This window comes from Lepisosteus oculatus, chromosome 18, assembly GCF_040954835.1.
Source record: "Lepisosteus oculatus isolate fLepOcu1 chromosome 18, fLepOcu1.hap2, whole genome shotgun sequence".
NCBI classification, from domain to species: Eukaryota; Metazoa; Chordata; class Actinopteri; order Semionotiformes; family Lepisosteidae; genus Lepisosteus; species Lepisosteus oculatus.
Window position 1 is genome coordinate 3,724,925 of NC_090713.1, and position 14,538 is coordinate 3,739,462.

A 14,538-nucleotide genomic window follows, 5' to 3' on the forward strand; every position below is an offset into this window, starting at 1 on the left:
AGTGGTGAAATACTGCTCTCAAGGCCCCCTGAAAGATTAAAATCTGAAATTTCAGGAGCTCGTCACTCTTAGAGTTCAGATGCCCATTCAAGAGCTCTTCCACAAAAAAAGGGGGAGATAATAAAAGCTACCTTAGCCAAGGAGAATGAAAATTCTTCAGGATGGAGATGAAATACCAGAAAGCACTGAGCTAAAAATACCCTACACTTGCCAGGATCTCTGTCAAATGTCTCCGGGGTGATAAACGGTGCTACTCGGGAAGTATGGGAAGCTGTGGGGGGGGCGGGAGCATCCTCCGGTAACATTAGTGGAGCTGCAGATGCTGTTGCCTCTGCTGGGGCTGGTGCTGCTGGGGCTGGTGCTGCTGCTGCTGCTGCTGGAGCTGCTGCTGGCTGCGCTGACATACTAGCCAGGTGAGCAGTAATCTGCTGGATTGATGCCTAGGTTGAAGCAATAGGTTTTCCAGAAACCACAGCATAAATTAACAAATCTTCACTATTATACCTAAGTAAGCCTTTTCTTTCTTAAGAACCTGCAGTGTGGAGTCCATTACAATAAATATCAGATAACACTGAGAACACTAGAGAGTCTAATATCATTTGACGTGTCATATTTTTTTAATACGGAACACCGTTCAAAACTGAGGATCATCCTCAGTTACAGTAGTACACTGTTTTCAGTTCATTGCAAATCACCCCTTGTGGAGGTGGTGCAGTCCTGGCTAGTTGATTTCAATAGGAATGGCCTGAGCCCTGTTGAAATCTACTCTTTAATATGGCAGGTTTGATGATTTACAATGAAGTTAAGTAACCTCAGTAAACAATTTGGAACACCCTTTGATCATTTATAGTATGTCTTAATAGGCTGGGCAAACGATTTTTAAATTTTTTAAAAAATAAATAAATAATGAGATATAATGATGTGTTCCTGCTTAACTTAGACATTGCACGACTTTAAAACATATAAAAACAGGTTTCGAGAGATAAAAACCACTTTTTATGCGCGAAAAATGGGTGATTTTTCTTCCTCGTGATCAGCTCAGAATCTTTGTGTACGCTGTAAGGTTTTTACTTCTTAATTAAACGTTTAAAATACACGAATTTCATAAAGACAACACACGTTTCGAAGAGAAAAAATCCCATTCTTTTCTCTTCCTGGTGTATGAAACTGATCAGCAGGTCTTTTTTTCCCAATCAGAGGCTCTGAAAATAGCGTACCGCCCACTGCGCTCCGTCAGAGAGGGGCGCGGCACCGAGAGAGGGAGGAGGCGCGGAGCGCAGCAGTACAGAATGAACGTTCTACTGCCTGGAGCGCTTATGGCAGCGATCGCGTCTGCATTTATAACTTAGTTTTTAAAATTAATCAAGCAATATGAACCATCTCTTTTTACTTTTAAGTCACTTAATTATCATTAAGCACAGCTTTCTCACCACTTAGACTACTTTTTGATACCATCCTTAGACAAAGCAGAAACTTCTTGTTCTGTCTAATGACATTACAAGTGGAAAGATTACAGATTTTAATAGTCTTTAATTTTGTTACGTTATACATTTTAGAAACGTTTCATTCATACAAACACCACAAAACTATTCTCGATTGTATTTCTGAATGGTATGTTACACTTAGTTCACTGTTTTAAATACATCTAATTAAGAAAGTTAGGTGTTAGCATAAACTATTAGCAATCAATATTAAATTTAGCACTGTAATAATTTGTTGCACTTTCCCCCGCATCTTGTAAAAATATATTTTCATTGTTCAAATATACATTAAATCTGACTATCATATAATAAGTTAAATACAAAACTAAAGAAAAATAGGGTTAAATATAATTCAAAATATTTTGCTAACAATGTTAACTGTTTATAAATAATAAATTGTATTAACTAAAGAGTAGGATGGCACAGTTGTTAGTATGCTTTTTGTTTTGTTTCTTTTTCATAAATACAACAGTAGTACCTGATGTCTCAGTGGCTTTCAAAATTAAATTTTGCATGCAAACCTGTGAACTAGAAAGATAACTAAGATATCCATCCATTTATAATGGTGGCAAAGTGGTTAGCATTGCTATCTTGGAGCACTGGGGTCCCAGGTCCCATCCTGTGTGTGTGGGGTTTGCATGTTCTCTCTGGGTTACATGGTTTTTCTCCATATGTGTGATATGACTCCCTCTCGCACTCCAAAACATACTGGTAAGTTAATTGGTTTATGGGAAAACTGGCCCTGGTGTGTGTGTGTTTGTGTCTGTCTGTCCTGTGATGGACTGGCGCTATGTCCAGGGTGTATTCTGCCTTGTGTCCGTTGCTTACTGGGATAGGCTCCAAATCCTCTGTACTGGATAAAGAGATTAGAAATGGATGGAAGTAAAGGCACTGTGTGGATTGAACTATACACAGTGTTAGAAACCCACTATGAAATGGCAGCATCTCACTGAGAATAAAATATTTTATAGTGCTGGCTTAAGTAAACAGCCTTTCCACCTCTCTTGCACATCAGTATCCATACCTAGTTATTTAAACAAATTGCCTCTAATTATAAACATCTTAATATGCTGGCTCTGTGGATCCGCATCAGCGATGTTTGCCCATTCCTTCAATTCATGTGCATCCAACACACAGTTCAATGCTAGCAACTACACAAAATCTAAAATACAATCCTCATTTCAGTATCTATGTAAACATACAGTCTGTTAACTTCATCATCTTCATCAAAAGTATGCCTAACCCCATTAGGAAGTGTTCTTGTTATCAGTGTATTCCTCAGCTATCCCAAAATTATCTTCTTACCAACATCTCTAGTTTTTTATCCTGCAATAACTCAGCCAACACTTAAATCTCGAAAAGCTGCTTGTGTTCATTTCTTTAAATCACAAATATCATGTGTAAATACTGTCCATGTAATACTCTGCATTGTGGAATAATAGTTTATTTTAAAGGGAACTAGAGAAACTAAGAACTAGAGAAATCAAGAAAGGCTTTTTTTTCTAGAATTAATAAATGCACATCCTGTTCACTGGGAAAATTAAATCCACACTGAGCAATCTTCAATATGTTCAGAATATGACAGCGAGAATCCTATCAGGGATGCATTACACCTGTTTTCAAGTCCTTGCATTGGTTACCTATCAGGTTTCGAGTCAACTTCAAAATCCTCATCCTCATTCAGTACCTACAGTATATGGCTTATTATCTGTCTACTCCCCACCTTTGTCCGTCTGACTCTGGTCTTCTAGCTGTCCTCAAGAACATCTACATTCTGTGGGTGACAGGGTCTTCTCTAGCTGCACCCCAGAGCTCTCAATTTGTATTCCCAGTGATATCAGTCACGTACCCTGAGTGCATTTAAATCTAACCTCAGAACCTTTCTTTTCAGAAGACTTAGTATCTGTATCTGCTTCATTTTCTAATTTTGGTAGCACCTCTAACTGCTTTTCTTTCTTATATGTATTTACTTTGTAATCTGTGGTCCTTTTATCTGTTTTTATATCTACTGTATTGCTTTGAGATGCCACTTTTGAAGGTGATATATAAAATAAAGTTTTTTATTATTGTTATAGAGAAACATGATCAGTTTTCCCTGGTCCAGATAAAAAGATCTAAAGCATACTAGTTTGTCACTCTTCTCATTCCCTTTGCTAAATAACTTTTCATACTAATCTGATCAATCTAACTGCCTGTTTTCTGTGTTTTCTCTATCCTGCTAGATTTGCAATTATTCTGAACATTTTCTTCTTGAAATAACTCATTTCTAAATACCTTTTTTCACTGTTAACATCTTGCAGCAACGCTGCGACAAAATATACACTTAGCACAGTTCATCCTGCTACCAACATTGAATAACAAAATCTTAAGATTTCTATATTTATGTCTTTATTTAGTGGTTTCATTAGTGACAAAGGCTAAACTTTCTTGGAAAAATGTCTTTTATGTGTTGCAGAAAAAACTGACTTGCTTTGACAAAGTATGTTTACAAATCCTTTCACCTGGCAATCTACCTGAATGCCCAACTATCTGAGAAGCCCTCCATGAAACCATGGTTGCTATTAATTCATTTAGGGCTTATTGACAGAATTGCTGTTTTTTATGCATGCTAATTTTCTGATTCCTCACTCTGTTTCATGTTTATAGATAAGACTTTATTGATCGTGAAGGGAAATTGATGTACATGATGAACATGTTTGCATGTTCTTTTGTAACATACACCTTGTGATTTTTTTTGTATATCTAAGCAAGTGTTCCTGCATCCCTCTTCTGCACTTTAGTCATGGCTTTTTTTCTGTTTGCTTATTTCAAAGCAACACCTGCTCCATTTCTAAAACTTTTTACTCATGTGCATTTTTGTATTTTTTACACCTCTAGCACTTTAACATCCTGAATTTTCATTTGCCTTACTTTGTAGAATGAACTTGAGTTTTAGCCGAAAGAAGTTTTCATTATCTTTTGTTTCTTGTCCTACAACTGTTATTATTGATCACCGAATTATTGTTCTTAACATGACTTCATTCAGCCTTTCCTGAACGTCTATGACAGGCAGAGAGAGTGCTGTTTCTGGTGCGATCTTTTGCAGCTGACATTTCACGGTTTTAAACGAACAAGAAATTAGATTGCTCATAAGTCACTTATCCTATATAAACACAGCGTAATTGCCCTCCGAAAATCCTCTTTTTCTTGTTCGTTTTAGAGACCTTGATCAAAACTGATTTTAGATGTCAGAAAGGATTTCTTTTCTCTGTATTTCCTACATTGCTTTGTCGAGATTTTAACTTTATATCTAACTTTATATCTAGGCTCAGATTTCAACTATAAATCGTACAGTAATTAATAGCAGTAAATACTGATGTTTTGCGCCCTCTTACCACAAAAATATATATGTTTTGTAGCTGGGATGAACTTTATTTCGTACGCGTAGCTACTGCGATTCGGACACGGACGGTTAAACATGGCGGCAAATCAGACACCCAGAGAGGGGGGGGGCGTCTTCTCGCCTCCATAACTAAAATGCCAAATAGGAGTGGCTTAAGCGACATACACAGTCGTGTAACTGACAGTTTGAGGTAGCCTATCGTGTAAATTTCGCTTTGTTGCTGATAGGTTAAGCTTTCAAAACTCTGCCCCAAAGTCATGTGACTGATTTTTCGCCCCGTTTCGTTGGTTAAACGCAATGATCACAAGCACCACCGTGGTAACTGGGATGTGTAGTTTTTAATTCTGTTTGAATTATAACTGTACGTACTGTCTTCGTATTTGGCCAGGGCTTTAAAGAGAGGGCGCGCCAAAAATTTTCGGTGCCGTCGTCTCCGCTTTAAAGGTACCCCCGTCGCGGAAGAATTTGATCTCGGGACATTTGCCCAGCGTAGTCTTAATCCATATTAACTGTCCTCATGAACCAGGAACAGATCTACAGTATGTACTGTATACAGTTTACACTATAACCATTGCTCAGAATCTTCTGAACAGAATAATCAATCTAAGAAGCTGAAAGCATTGTTAATTTGTCTGAAATTCAGCTGCCTTCCAAGATGGTATTAGCCCACTGGTCACTGTTACCTTTTTACAATTGTTATAATTAGTAGTATCTATCTTTTTCCTTCTTGACCTCAGTACAGCTCTTGACACTGCTAGCTATGACATCTTACATTCCCATCTTGAGATTGGGTTTCTGACATAACCCTAAAATGGTTAAAATGGCTAAAGCTCTGGTCTTACTGATCGCCGACACTTCGTTTCTCCTGGGTGTTCATGAAGTTGGGTTTGTATAAAGCTGGTGTTCCTCAAGGCTCATTACTGGGTCTGCTACTTTCATATTACCTCTTAGTCAGCTATTAAGATCACATGGTCTGAATGATCATTTCTATACTGATGATCCTCAGATATACGTTCATTCTAAACCTCTCACTGAAGTGGTTATCTCAGCACTCTCTAATTGCATCTCTGACATAAAAACCTGGATGACTCAAAATGTCCTTCCCTTATACTGAAAAGACTGAGAAGCATGTTTCTTGGCAACTCCCATCAATTGGCACTGTACTTGAAAGATTGGGGGTGATATTTGAAACGGGCTTATCCATGGTGTACACCATCCTATCCATGGTGTATTCTGCGTTGATTCTGTTGCTTGCTGGGATAGGCCCCGGGTCCCCTGCGATCTTGTATTGGATAAAGCAGTTAACAAATGGATGAAAGGGTAATAAGTGATGCAATTAGGCTTCTATAACCTCTTTAATAAGGTGTTTATTAGAAGGTTTAGTAATGTAGGAACATTGTTCAAAAACTGAATAAAGAACAGTATACAGTAAAAAAAAGATTTAAGGGTCATCACCTCTAATTTGAGTGATGTGAGCTGTGTCAAACACACCATTTTAAGTATAGTTAGCAAGCTAGTCAGATTTTAGAAATGAAAAGGCAAAGTATAGGAGCATTGGCAAGGAAATCATAAAAAAGCTTACTGGGAACACACTTTGTAAATTAAATAGAATGTCTAGAAATGCAAAGGGATCCACATAATTTTTCAGAGACACGTAATTTACAAATGAATGATTCTGAGCTGCAGGAAAGCAGTTCACAACAGGTTCAAAAGACCAATTGGTCCTTGAGATCAGATTTAAAAACTTTCTTGGTGCTGGACTCTCCACCATCGTGTAGCACCATTTCTTCAAGCTCCTTCTTATCCACTCCATAAAATATACAGTGCCTGGCGAAAGTATTCGGCCCCCTTGAACTTTTCAACCTTTTGCCACATTTCAGGCTTCAAACATAAAGATATAAATTTTTTATTTTATGTGAAGAATCACCAACAAGTGGGACACAATTGTGAAGTGGAACGAAATCTATTGGATTTTTGAAACTTTTTTAACTAATAAAAAAATGAAAAGTGGGGCGTGCAAAATTATTCGGCCCCCTTGCGTTAATACTTTGTAGAGCCACCTTTTGCTGCGATTACAGCTGCAAGTCGCTTGGGGTATGTCTCTATCAGTTTTGCACATCGAGAGACTGAAATTCTTGCCCATTCTTCCTTGCAAAACAGCTCGAGCTCAGTGAGGTTGGATGGAGAGCGTTTGTGAACAGCAGTTTTCAGCTCTTTCCACAGATTCTCGATTGGATTCAGGTCTGGACTTTGACTTGGCCATTCAAACACCTGGATACGTTTATTTGTGAACCATTCCTTTGTAGATTTTGCTGTATGTTTGGGATCATTGTCTTGTTGGAAGATAAATCTCCGTCCCAGTTTCAGGTCTTTTGCAGACTCCAACAGGTTTTCATCCAGAATGGTCCTGTATTTGGCTGCATCCATCTTCCCCTCAATTTTAACCATCTTCCCTGTCCCTGCTGAAGAAAAGAAGGCCCAAACCATGATGCTGCCACCACCATGTTTGACAGTGGGGATGGTGTGTTGAGGGTGATGAGCTGTGTTGCTTTTACGCCAAACATATCGTTTTGCATTGTGGCCAAAAAGTTCGATTTTGGTTTCATCTGACCAGAGCACCTTCTTCCACATGTTTGGGGTGTCTCCCAGGTGGCTTGTGGCAAACTTTAGACGAGACTTTTTATGGATATCTTTGAGAAATGGCTTTCTTCTTGCCACTCTTCCATAAAGGCCAGATTTGTGCAGTGTAAGACTGATTGTTGTCCTATGGACAGACTCTCCCACCTCAGCTGTAGTTCTCTGCAGTTCATCCAGAGTGATCATGGGCCTCTTGGCTGCATCTCTGATCAGTCTTCTCCTTGTCTGAGCTGAAAGTTTAGAGGGACGGCCAGGTCTTGGTAGATTTGCAGTGGTCTGATACTCCTTCCATTTCAAGATGATCGCTTGCACAGTGCTCCTTGGGATGTTTGAAGCTTGGGAAATCTTTTTGTATCCAAATCCGGCTTTAAACTTCTCCACAACAGTATTACGGACCTGCCTGGTGTGTTCCTTGGTCTTCATGATGCTCTCTGCGCTTTCAACAGAACCTTGAGACTATCACAGAGCAGGTGCATTTATACAGAGACTTGATTACACACAGGTGGATTCTATTTATCACCATCAGTCATTTAGGACAACATTGGATCATTCAGAGATCCTCGCTGAACTTCTGGAGTGAGTTTGCTGCACTGAAAGTAAAGGGGCCGAATAATTTTGCACGCCCCACTTTTCATTTTTTTATTAGTTAAAAAAGTTTCAAAAATCCAATAGATTTCGTTCCACTTCACAATTGTGTCCCACTTGTTGGTGATTCTTCACATAAAATAAAAAATTTATATCTTTATGTTTGAAGCCTGAAATGTGGCAAAAGGTTGAAAAGTTCAAGGGGGCCGAATACTTTCGCAAGGCACTGTACGTAGTGGCTTCCTAGTGGCATTTTGCCACATGGAGTTTGGAGCTTGGCCTTGCAGATCGTAGGTTAATTGTGACATTTCCACCGGCATTAAATAAAGATACAGATGAGTTTGAAAGTACTCCAGCTCCCATATTGTCTTTCTGCCAAAACTGTACTGAAATATAGAGACAGATATCAGTAAATTAAAAAAAAATCATGTTTGTACAGAAGAACAATATATGACACAGTCATTGTGGAGAAGAAACATGTAACGCTGCTCTGAAGAGGTGAAAAGGATCCGATGCAGATGCAGGAGTCGATGGGAGGTAAGTAAGCGAACAGAGCAAAACCAGGAGCTGAGTCGTAGTCCGAAGGCGTAAGGTAGGTCGAGATCCGGTAAAGGCACTGGTGGCGAAATGTGGCCAAAATGTGAGACAGAATCGTGGTCGAAATGAGAGCGGCAGGGTCAAATCCGAAACAGACACAGATAGCAAACGACCCAAGGGGCGAGACGAGATCCGAAGGCCGAAGGCAAAAGGTGTAGACAGATTTCCAGGAAGGCAAAAGGGTAAGAAACGCTAAGCAGAGCAACAAGAAGTCAACTCAATACCGAGCACCGGCAAGTAGGTTAGAATAGTATAAATAACCCGGCGTGCCGCACGGTAGAGCAATTGCAGGTGTGTTAACTTGTACGGCGGCGCTTGTTAATAGTAACCCGCTGCTGGTGCTGATTATCTTGCTTACGTGTTGATCTCTGCTGGCTGGTGGTCGTGACAAAACAGGAACCTACAGTTGTGAGAAAAAAGAATGTGAACCCCTTGGAGCTATCGGTATTCCTACATTAATTTTTCGTAAAGTGTGCTAATTTTCATTAACTCATAATAATAGATAAACACAATCTGATCAAATAAATAACACATAAACAATTATACCTTTTCTTGTCTATATTAAACACATTCCTTAAACATTCTTTGTCTATGTTCAAAAAAGTATGTGAACCGCTTGGATAATGATCTCTATTAAAGGGGGTTATTGGAGTCTGGAGTTCCCATCTGTTACATCCCAGTGTGTGGTCTGTGTTTTTGATGTTATGTTCCACACTGCTGACCCTTGATTGTTCTCCCTCCCCCATTGGCCCACCATTACACCACTGTTTCAGTATGACGTCATCATCAATCAGCTTCTCAGCCGACCAGAACACATCTTAATCAGTATATAACATGGAGGTTTTCTGAAGGAAGAGGCATTTCGTTTGACTTAGGTCCTGCTTCGCTTTTGGTTATTATTGCTTCGGCTTTGTTGGTTTGTTGTTTTGCTTTGTATGTGTGCTATTTCGTATAGCTTCGGCTTTGTTGTTTTGTTGGTTTCTGTTACGTTCTTTGTACTTTCGTTTGTGTGTGTGTTTATAATAGTTTTGCCATTACCTTGCCCAAACGTCTTACATGTTCAACTTTTGTGTTTTTTTGTACCCTGTTCCTGTTGATTACTCTTGTTCTCCCTTATTTGTATTCCTGGTTCACTTGTGTTTTAGTGTGAACTTTTTTGTATAAGGTTAGTTTAGGTTGTTGGGTACACTTTACACACTTAGTTGACTTTGTATTAGTAACACTAGTTTAGTACAGGTGAGTGCCATTTGTCCTGTATGGTTTTGGGTTGTCAGGGGAGGTTAGTTAGGGTGTTGAAGACGCCGAAGACCATGTGTTTCGGGTTTTCTTTTGCAGTCAGGTTAGCTTTCCTTCACTTTCCTAGCCAGTTCCATTTTTGTTTGTTATTTTCTTTTCTTTGGCACAACTCTAGTTCCTTACCCTTGTCATCACGCTTCCTAGTCCCTCACCAAAACCCACCTGCTTCCAAAAGAATTATCCTAAATGTTACACCCCTTTACCCCTAGACACTTGGGGTCGTACGGTAACACCATCAATGAGATGACATACAGGTGTGCGTTTGAGGTGTCCTGCCGTATAAATAATTCCATAATGTTTGGGTACCAACAGAATCTGCCATTAATAAAGATATGTCAAACTGAAACATGCCCCAATCAAAAGAGGTTTCAGAGGACCAGAAAGAAGAGAAGAAGAGTTGTTGATGCTCATATGGCTGAAAAGGGTTACAGAAGAATTTCTAAAGACATTGGCCTCCACCAATTCACAGTCATGCGAATAGTGTACAAATAGAAGAAATTCAGTAGCACTACTACTCTCCTTAGGAGTGGTTGTCCAACAAAAATCATCCATACAATCTCAAGGAGGTGACAAAAAACACTAGGGTAACAGGTAACAATCTGCAGACATCTCTTGCACTGGCTAAGGTCTGTGTTCATGAGTCCACAATAAGAACACTAAACAAAGTGGTGTCTGTGGGATGATAGCATAGAAGAACCTCCTGCTGTAAAAAAAAAAATATTGCTGCCCAAGTTTGACAAAGACCAGATGGATGTTCCAGTACTCCACTGGAATAATATCCTGTGGACAGATGAGACAACAGCTGAACTTTTTGGAATAAGTAAACAATGTTATGTTTGGGGGACATTAAACACTACATGTCAACACAAAAACCTGATCCCAGCTGTGAAGTATGGTGGTGGGAGAATCATGGTTTTATGGAATCATTGAGGGAATAATAAATTCCAAATTGTATCAGCAAATTCTACAGGAGTATGTCAGGCTATCCATTTGTGATTTGAAGCATAATAGAAGTTGGGTCATGTAGCAGGACGATGATCCTCAACACAGGAGTTAATCTACATATATTGTCTTAAACACAGGAAATTTAGCATTTTGGAATGCCCAAGTCAGAGATCTGATCCAACTGAAATGCTGTGGTATGACCTGAGGTAAGCCATTCATGCAAGAATGATTGAAACACTGTAAAGAAGAAGGGGCCAAAATATATTTTAACAAATAGATAGGACTACTCAAGGTGCTCAGTGTGCAACTACTGGAAACATTTGGTTGATGTTATTGCTGATATTGATGCTATTTATTTATCATCCAGGTGGATGCTGCACACTTGTGGTGGTGGAGGGGAGTCCCAATTACCCGTAAAGCGCTTTGAGTGGAGTGTCCAGAAAACTATTACGTAAGTTTAAGCAATTATTAATTATTATTATTATTATTATTATTATTATTATTATTATTATTATTATTATTATTATTATTATTATTTCCTTGGCACTTCACACTGCTTTAGAGCATTTGGATGATAAAGAAACATGTTAGAATTCTATTCATTGATTACAGCTCCATTTTTAACATTATAGCTCCATCCAGACTAGTCATCAAGCTTAATTATTGGGTCTCAGCACCTATCTTTGCGGCAGGGTTCTAGTTTTCCTGACAGGCAGACCGCAGACTGTGAGGGTTGATGGAAGGCTCTCTTCCATGCTGACTGCAAGTATAGGCATTCCTCAGGGTATTGTGCTTTGCCCCATGCTGTTTCTCTTGTTTCCCACAATTGTGTGACCAGACACAGCTCCAAGTGCCTTGACAATAATCTCTAATCTTTGCTGTCAATAATAATGTCAGCAAAACTAAAGAGCTGGATATTGATTTTAGAAAGTAGGGTGGGGAATATACCCTCATTCACATCAATGGGGTGGCTGCAGAGATGGTTAGTAGCTTCAAGTTCCTGGGTACCTTCATTACTAATGATTTAACTTGATACCAGCATGTCACTGGGGCTACAAAGAAGACACAACAGTGCCTTTACTTGCTCAGACAGTTGATAACATTTGGTTTATCTTAATATATTCTTACTACAGTACATACTATAGTTGCCCTATTGAAAGTGTGTCCACATTTGTTATTACAGTATGTTTTGGCAGCAGCTCGTTGTCTGACCAAATTGGGACACAGGGGGTGCTTAGGTCAACCCAGTCCATCATTGAAGTACAGCTCCCCTCTATTGAGGACTTTATAGAACTCACTGTCTCAGGAAGGCCGGGAGTATTGCTAAGGATTTACAGTCATCCTGGTTTCTCATTTTTCTCTCCACTGCCCTCTGGTAAGCGTTATACTGAAGGAGCATAAAGGCATGTAACTCCAGATTCAGAGACAGCTTCTTTCCACAACCTGTCAGACTATTAAATTCTACCCCTACCACTGACTCACACTGATGTTATTTAACTTTATTGTGACAGCTGTGGTTCTGTGTTTAGGTTTAATGTTAGGTTAGTGTCTTTGTATTGGAGCATACAGGCAAATAAGCACTTCACTTGTGTGTATGACAAATAATCTGAACTGAAGGGAGTTTCCATGATTTATATGGAACATGTTTAAGTTCACTGATAACACTGTTCTCACAGGGCATATCACAAACAATGATGAGTCTGTAGAAAGGAATGAAGAAGCTGAATTAGTTGAAAAAAACCTTGAACTAAATTTCATTAAAACCAAAAACTGGTAATGGACTTTAGGCGAGGCTAAGGAGCACTCTCACCACTGTACATCAGTGGTCAGACTGTAGAGGTGGTGGAGAATTTGAAGTTCCTTGGCATCACCATCTTCCACACTCTAAATGGGAGGTCAACACGTCCATCAAGGTGAAGAAAGCTCAACAGAATCTGTTCTTCCTGAGACAGTTAAAGATGTTTGGAGTGTGTGGGATGGAAGCACTTCAGCCCTGGAGAAGAAGCAGCTAGAGACAGTAGTGTATATCAGATCCAAAACTGTAGGAGACCACCTTCCCTCTGTGGACTCACTCTACCTCTCTAGACTGAAACACAAAGCTGTTAAGATCCTCTTTGACTCTTCTCACCCTCACCAGCCTCTGTTTACTTATCTCCCCTCTGGTAGGTGGCTCAGGTCAATTAAGACAAGGACCACTAGGTTCTGTAACAACACCTGCCCAGAGATTTTGAGGTGCATAAGCTGTGAGCTTTAACGTTTTGAAATGTTTGCTTACTTATTTTAGTACTGGTATGTGTTTAAGATGGTGTGTGAATGATTTGGGTGGATGCATTCTACTATTGTCTTTGCTGACATGTTGTTTATTTGTATTGTATGTCTTTAAAGGTATGAGGTGACCAAACCAAATTCTATGCAGCTGGTTGTTATGTCAAGAAAGCAAATAAATCAACTGTTTTAGATGGGTAAAATGGCCAACTCTCATTTGTTACCTTTCTTTGGGGATTATTCCCTACTTTTTGTATCTGTAATTTTGTTTTATGAAAACAAAAAAAAATGAAAATAAAAGAAAATATAAATAACCATGTCATGAATAAAGAACTGTGGAAGGGTGTTCAAGTGAAAATGAGACCTTTAAGGTTTACGACGATGAGAACACTTAAGAGGATATAAAATTTAGTGACAACACAAAAGATACAGGATGTAAGCATGCATTGTCAACATTGTCTGTACTATATGCTGGATACAGATAGACTTTTATTTGGAACATGAGAATAGAATCTCTGAAAACTGATGAAAAAACCATCCTTTCTGATGACTACTCTTGTCCTTTTTGTTGCTATAATCTCATGTTTTTCCTCAGTCAGTTGTTAGAGGATTATACAGTATCATTTGAGACACTTGTCTGAGCACATTGAGTCTTCATTAAGAATCCTCTGCCTAATACCATATTAAAACAAAATACATTGTAATTCATAAGTTTCACAAGTGCTGAAAATGAATGAAGTCTGTATTAATAATGCTGACTATTATCCTGAAACACAGAACATTAGGGTATTGGTACCTGTGCTGGATGGAAGGTTGTTCAGGAGCAGGAGTCTGACACCTAGAAAATCAAGATACTGTGGGATTGCTGTTTGCTGTCCTTTGAAGAGTGAGATGTCTTCTGCTTAGAGTCACTCCTAAAGTTTCCTTTAGCTAAAATGTTCCAAAACAGTTAAATTTTATATTTTTCAGACAAGAAAGGTTCGGCCTCTGTCCAAAGTGATTGGTTCTTTGAATTAATTCACTTTATCAAAGCTTCCTGCTCATTGCTGTAGATGTTTGCCACCTAAGGGGCATTTATTTCTTTAGAAATTATGCAAAAAAGGGAATTTGACAAATGTACAGCGTGTACTATTCTTGTGTTGCGGTACATGAATATAATTATATCGTTATTAATTTCTTTAGATACACAATTCCATATTATATTCCCTTTTAATCAAATTCTAAAAGTATGCTTGTTGACTCTGGTATCTCATTAAAGACTTCAATGCTTAAAATGTTTAGGGAGAAATGGAATTTTTATGTTCCAAAATTAATACCGTTTATTGCCTTCACACGCGTTACAGTATGCTC